Source organism: Coenobita brevimanus, chromosome 53 (assembly GCF_032717465.1).
Source record: "Coenobita brevimanus isolate Jiangsu-jjx chromosome 53, ASM3271746v2, whole genome shotgun sequence".
Taxonomy (NCBI): Eukaryota; Metazoa; Arthropoda; class Malacostraca; order Decapoda; family Coenobitidae; genus Coenobita; species Coenobita brevimanus.
Genome location: NC_137006.1, coordinates 31,333,444 through 31,340,695, shown reverse-complemented (window position 1 = coordinate 31,340,695; position 7,252 = coordinate 31,333,444). Strand labels below are relative to the sequence as shown.

General features: G+C 53.0%; 1 protein-coding gene across 1 annotated transcript in view; it reads right to left on the bottom strand.

Moving 5' to 3' along the window:
• The window catches only part of LOC145400660 (lipase 3-like), a 128,801-nt gene that overhangs the window by 80,234 nt on the left and 41,315 nt on the right, over nucleotides 1–7,252 (bottom strand). The window lies entirely within an intron of this gene.

The following is a 7,252-nucleotide window of genomic DNA, read 5'->3' as shown; positions in this document are numbered from 1 at the left end:
ATCTGGCTGGTAGGCGTGAAAGACAGCTGCATCGGGTAATGGTGGTTTTGAGGGTGGGTGTAGGTGGTGAGGTGGGAGTGTAGCCTCATGGTGTCGGGGTTGAGGGTGATATCTGGGTGTCTGGTAAGGGTGTGGGTGGTGGTGGGGGAGTGCGGCCTCATGGTGTCGGGGATGAGCGTGATCTCTGGGTGTTTGGTGACGGGGTGGTGTAGGTAGTGGTGGCGGACAGTGTTTAAGGTGTGGGATGGGTTGTCGGTAGAGAGAGAGGTGTAGGGGGTGGGGGGGATGATGTGAGGGTGGAGGCGGCAGTGGGTGGCGTGCAGGGCTGTAGGTGTGCTACAGAGGGGGGTGGATTTGGGGTCCCTGGGTCAGATGGATGGATTTGCGGCAGTGGTGAGGTGGCAGGCGAGGTGTGAGGTGTAGTAGGGGAGTGGGCTGGTGGAGAAGGAGTGGGTGAGGAGGGCAGGGAGGAGGAGGGTGTGATATAGTAACTGTATGAGTTAGATAGAGGATCTGGAGCGGCGGGTGGTGGTGAGATGGTGCGGCTGATGGGGGGAGTTGGGTTGTGGTGTGGGGTGGTGGTGGTTGGGAACGGGCGCACATGGCAATTCCGATATGTGTAGGAGTGTTGTGATAGTCTATGGTAACCTGGTAGGGGTTGGGGACATGAGTGATGGTGTATGGACCCATAAAGCATGGGGATGTTTTGCTGGGTGTGGATAGCTTTGCTACCACTACCGAGTCACCTGGCTTGTAAGGGCTGGAGGGAGCGGTGTCCGGCTGTAGGTCTAGATTTCTCTGTAGGTGGTGCAATCACCTCTTAAAGTGGTGAAGAGGGTCAGAAGTGGGGAATGTGGTGGGGGGCTGCAGGTGCTGTTGTAGAGGCAGGAGGAGAGGGGCCTCCCCGAATACTCTTTTGTGGGGAGATATACTGTCGTCCCAGGGACAAGTGTTTACTCCCCACTGGACAATATTGACGTGGGCCAGCCAGTCATCATTTTTGGTTTCCTCTGTTCAGGTCCGCACATGGTTCATGAGGGTGAGATGGCTCCTCTCGCATATCCCATTCCCTTGGGCCAGTATGGGGAGGAGTCTGAGATGCGATAGCCAAAGATGTTTGTGAGTTCTTGCCATACGGCACTGGTGAACTTGGGTGCATTGTCTGAGTGCAGGGCCCGGGGAATCCCAAAGTAATGGAAGATGTGGCGGATGAGGGCGTCAGCCACAGTGACTGCATGGTGTTCCTTGACCGTGAAGTGATGAGTAATTTTGAATAGGTGTCTACGAAGGTGATGATATACCCGTAACTGGATGTGGGTGGTAGGGGGCCCACTACATGCACGGATAGTAATTGCCAGGGTTTGTGAGCAATAATGCTCCCTGACGGGTCTGGTGTGTGGGTGGCATCCTTGCCTAGCGCATAGGCCTGGCAGGACTGGGTAACTTGTTTGGCCAGGTTGGAGGGGTTAGGGGTCCAATAGGCATCATTGAATATCTGTAACAGTTTCTTGATGCCCAGGTGAATACCGTTGTCAGAGTGGAGTGCGTCATGGTGTCCCGGGAGGTTTTGGGGTCGAGCACTATATGTCCTGACTGGGTAAACAGGTGGTCTCCCTGCTGGTGGAGTTTAGAGAAAAGGTATGGCGGCATCCAGTGGGGGCAATCTTTGTTGCACCACTGTTGTAGGAGTTCCGATTCGCTGTTGATCGAGTTGATTGGCAGTCGAGATAGAGCGTTGGCATTGGAGTGTAGTTTGCCGGGGTGGTGAACTCTTCTAGCGTTTCCCTCCATCTAATAAGTTGGGTGTTGTGTGTGTTAGATTGCCATAGCCATTGAAGTGATTGGTGGTCGGTGATAATGGTGACGTTTCTACCCAACAGGTAGGCCCGGAAATGTTCTAGCTCCCAGTTGATGCCTAGGCACTCTCATTTGGTGGAGGCATAGTTCCTTTCGGCTTGGTTGAGGGTGCGGCTGGCACAGGCGACGTTGTACTCTCGCCCTTCCTGTACCTGGGTGAGGACAGCGCTGATTGCTATGAATGATACATCTGTGTATAGATGGAAGGGCAGGGTGCAGTCGGGGAAGGCGACGATTGGCGTGGTAATGAGTTTGCTCTTTAGTTCGTGGATTCATCGGTCCAGGTAAAAGGCTCTCCCTTTTGGGTCAAGTTATGGAGGGGCTTGGCGATGTTGGCAAACTCTTTCACAAAGTGCCAATAGTACAACATAAGGCCTTGGAAGGCGTGGACTACATGAATGTCTTTTGGTTGGGGGAAATCTGTGATGGCATGCAGCTTGTTGGGGTCAGGTGATATCCCATCCTTAGAGATGATGTCCCCAAGAAGGCAACTGTTCATACGGCCAGGACGCATTTGGAGGGCCTAAGCTTGAGGCCGGTCTGGTGGATGTGTAAAAATACTTTCCTGTGGAGTCGGAGGTGGTCGGCCCATGTTTGGCTGAAAATGATTACGTCGTCCAGGTATGCCAGACTGATTTCCCAGGTGAGGCCACTCAGGACAGACTCCATTAATCTGGAAAAGGTGGTGGGGGCATCGCAGAGTCCAAATGGTAGAACATTGAACTCACAGTGTTTCCCATTGCTAGTGGAAAACGGAGTTTCCCTCTGTCCTTGGGGTGTACGGGGACTTGCCAATATCCCGATTGAAAGTCTAAGGTAGACAACCAAGAGGCACCATATAGGGAGTTGAGGGAGTCATCCATCTTGGGAAGAGGCATGGCATCCTAGGTGGTCACATTGTTCAATCAGCAGTAGTCCACACAAAAACGCATAGTGCCATCTTTCTTCTTGATGAGGATGATGGGGTAGGACCAATGGCTGGTGGAGGGTAATACAACACTAGCATCAAGCATTTCCTGGACCTGTTAGTCTTCCTCAATCCGTTGTTTTGGGTTTTTGCACTGGGATGGTTGGTGAATGGGTGGTCCTGTGGTATGTACTTCATGTGTCAGGTAGGTGGTGTGGCCAATGTCGGTAGGGCCTGATGCAAAGAGGTCTTGGAAGTCCAGGAGAAGGCAGCAGAGGCTCTCCGCCTGGTGGGGTGAGAGATGTTCGGGTATGGGGGGCAGGATGGAAGGGAGGGAGTGGGGCGTGGCACAATGCTCGGCCTCCTCCATTTCTCCTACCACTAATCCTTTAGGTAGTGTGAAGGGGTGGTGGAGATATTTGCTACTCTGACTGCTGTGATGTGAGGGAGGGAGGAAGGCGGAGGACAGCAGACAGGCCGAGAGGGTCCTGGGTGGTAGGTCGGGAGAGAACAAGATGGAGGCGCCAGGTAGGCCTGTTCAGATGTAGCCAAACCTCGTGCTGGGGGGAGGGGAAAGTTAGGGTGGAGGCAATATTCACTGGGAAGGTGGGGTGTGGGAGGTGGGGTGTGGGAGGTGGGCTGGAGGGGGAGCTGGGGGAGAAAAGGGGGAGAGAGGGGGACAGGAGGGAGGAGGGGTCTGCACATGTACAGGGGCTGGGGTGGGTGGGAGGGGGGTTTGGGGGCTTCTGGAACTGGAACCGTTGCTTGTGGCAATCGATGTTCATGTGTAACTTCTGAAGGAGGTCTAGTCCCAGATAACCATCATACGCATGGCAGGTCGTGCCAAATACAATGAACTTGTGATGAATAGAGACTTGTTGGTGGGTGTCGGTGCGTAGGGCCCGGGTTTCCCCATGGATGGGCAGGGGGCCAGCCCCTGCGTCCATGAGATGAGCTGACGTAGGGAAAAGCAGGCCAAAAGCCGACTTATGACAGGAGTAAAAATGACTGTACAGGCAGGATCTGGCTACTCCCATGTCGACCAGTAACCTTGCTTTTACCCTGTTCAGTCTCATCTTGTTGTAGACTGGAAAGGGGGGAGGTGCGGGGACGGGCCTGAAAATCCACCTGCCGCGGGATCTCATCTTCCTCCGGCTCTGTTTCCAGGGTCGGTGTCCCCGGTTGGTGCATCATCATCCTTGGGGCCCTCGTTATCTAGGGAGGATGCTTTTCATCACCCCTGGGTGAATGGTCTGCGCCGGGCAGCCTTTAGTTGTTCTCTGATCTCGTGGAGTGGACATCTGTGGCTGCAGGCAGAGAATTCCCAAAGGTTAATGGAAATTAAATTCTGGTTCCCCTTGGGGTTGGGGTGTGCCCCGGGTAGGTTGGGTGTTGGTGTGGGGTTGGTGTGGGCTGAGGGCGGCTGTGGTTTGTGGTGTAGTGCTGGTCTTTGGATGGGGACTTTACTGATGACATTGATTTGTTGCAGGATGGAGCAGAAAGTTAAGAGGTGTTGTATGAGCTGGATATCTTGATCTAGGTCTCCTGTAGGGGTCGTGTATTGTAAAATGTTCCTTGATAACACTGGAGAGAACCCTTAGCAGTGTGTTGAATACCGGTATGTGTTGTTCCCGGGTTGCTACATGATTCCGGGTACGAGTCACCGCCGCATACCCGGAGGAGGCGTGGCTCAATTGGTAGAGAGGTGGTCTGCCGTTCTAATGGACCCAGGTTCAAATCCTCGCTGGGGCAGGGAACAGTTTAAGGATTTGAATTTCATAAAATCAGGCTTTACTGATCTACCAGGAGACCCGCCAACATGTCGTAAAAATACCCCCGCAAATACCAATACACCAGTCCTGTATGAGACAGCCCTAGGATGTATTCAATATGGACGGTGGATGTTAGTGCCGAAGTGGTGACATATAGAGGTGTATGGTATGTAGGACTGCTGGGCCTTGATAACAGGTTGTGAAGCCTATGACCAGAGTTGAACACATAATAAAAACACATAAAAAAAAACCTGGCCTGGATGAATGTGTCGTCTAGGTTTCCGTCATACGTTAAATTGTCGAGTTGTGATAGTGCCACAACCCTTCTCAGTGATGGGGTGATGGCTTGGATCACTATTTGGGTAAAGTTAGCCCATGTCAGCTCTGGGACGATCTTGGGTGTGATACTCGCCACTGCTTTTCCCAAGAGAGGTAGGGTGACTGCTATTATCTGTTTGTCATTGTTGAACCCTATATCAAGCAGCGGTTTGATATTGCATAGGTATGTTCTTACCCAATTGTTCTTACCTAATTGTATCTTTACAGGAATGAGTCATGCTCGTTCTGTCCCATGTCTTATTTCTCATATTGTTCCTGGTCTAATTTGGGTAATTGCACGTGAGGTTTTGTTGCCATTTTTGCTGTTGTCTCTGTTTTGTTCCTTCCTGTATTCTGCCCAAGTCAAGAACCACCACTGGCCACCAGTGTTATGCTAGGTGTTTTTAGGCTGACTTCTCGTCCTAGAAACACCAGCTACAGAGCCAGGGTCATCTTTTGAGACCAGAGCAAGAGCACACAATGAGAAGAGCAGGACATAAAAACTCTGGACAACAACCTTACGTGTGTATTATCTCAATTACAACTCCCAGTATGCAATATGAATGTGATTTATACACAATACACTATTCAGTATCAAATGCGCTAGACAGACTGGAGGGCTCTAACTGGTTTGTGTATGGTTATGGATACTATCCAGTCGTAAGGGCACTGGATGGACACTGTACACAAGGTGGAGCTAGGTCTCACACAGTCTGTTACTTGGGCTCGAGTACACAGTCTGAATATACTGTAAGTGCCCTGCCGTATACTATGTGGTGGGAGGGGCATTAGTTAGACACAGCACACCATATAAATATAGAGACACACAGTGCACTATGCAGTCACCAGAGCACTAGTTCGGCACTGTATATCACATGAGTACTAACGTCACAATATGCACTAGTCAGTCACTGTTTCACTGGGCAGGCCAGAGGGCTCTGACTAGGGTCCAGGAGCTGGGTGGCCCCCACGTGTCGGCCAGAGGTTAGAGGGGTTCTGTCTGGTGTCCTTTCTCTTAAGGGCCATGGGACGACCCTCAGAGGTGACGTCATCTTCTGTGGGCTGCGGCTGGGCGTGGTGAGAGCCCTTCTGCTTGTGAGGCATGGTTGGGTAGTCTGGTCCTCAGGGCTCAGGCCAAACAATGCAAGTAGGCGTGCTTATCTGCGGCCACCCTTGGGAGGAGGTCACCATCGTCTAGGGCTGGAGAGGTCACACCTCGGGGTTACAGGGGCACCGTGGGCCTGCGGTCTCCCTCTCGTCAGGCTGCCGTCCGGGTCGGGCTGTGGCGTCGCCTCTGGCGGGAGTCCGTCAGCTGGTCGTCTCCCACAGGCATCGGCTGGACTGCACACACTCCCTGGGACAGCACGGGGCCTCGCCACTATTCTTCCAGGCAGGAAAGCTTCCCGTGCGGGCTGCCCCTGTGGAGAGAAGTGGAGGAGGGTCTCACTCAGCTATGGGAGGGGTGAGCCAAGCAAAGGTCATACTCCGCAGGGGCAGTCTCAGGGGGTGAGAGACTTTGGTGGTGGTGTCTCTTCCTGGGGCGGCTAGAGGCCGTCGTCAAGATCCTGTGGGCAACAGGGTGTGGGTGGCTAGAGGCCATCCCTTCCCTGTCGGTGCGGCTTGAGGCCATCGCCAAGGCCCGACTTCCTGACAGGACCATGGGCGAGGTGTGGCTGGAGGCCATCACCCGACCACAGGTGTGGCTAGAGACCCTCACTGGTGTCCTGCATGGGGAGTGACGTGCAGTCGAGGTGAGGGAGGAGGCCGTCACCTGCCTGCTGGCGTGGCTGGAGGCCGTCTCCAGTGTCTTAATCCTGGAGGCAGCTGCAGAAGGAAAGGGGGCTTAACCTTCACTTCCCTAGTGCAGCTGGAGGCCATCACTGGTTTCTGCAGGAGGGGGAGGTTGGCAGCAATTAAGTGGCTAGAGGTCGTCTTTGTTATTATGTGGATACAGGCTGTCACCTGGCTCATGTGGCTACAGGCCATCGCGTTGCATGTGCGGCAAGAGGCCATCACTTGTTTCGTGTGGCTAAAGGACGTCACAGGGGTGCTCTAGGGACTGAATATCCAGCCCCACCCCGAACTTGTGGAGGGCTGGTCGAGTTGGAGGGTAATGTACTCGGACTGTGACATTCCTGCTGGGTCTGTTTCAGGAAATAGGGGCGCAAGGTTGTCGGGGACATAGGTCCATACTGCCTTGGCAACGCATGCACCCTCAAAGCCCCTCCATGGCCGCCTCCTGCGGGGGTGTCGCCATGTCCCGGTGGTGCTCAATTGTCACAGTTGGTATTTCAATAAATATATATATATATATATATATAAATATATATATATCTATATATATATATATATTGTTACATTGCCTATGATTTCATCATCCTTTGTGTAATTTTAACGC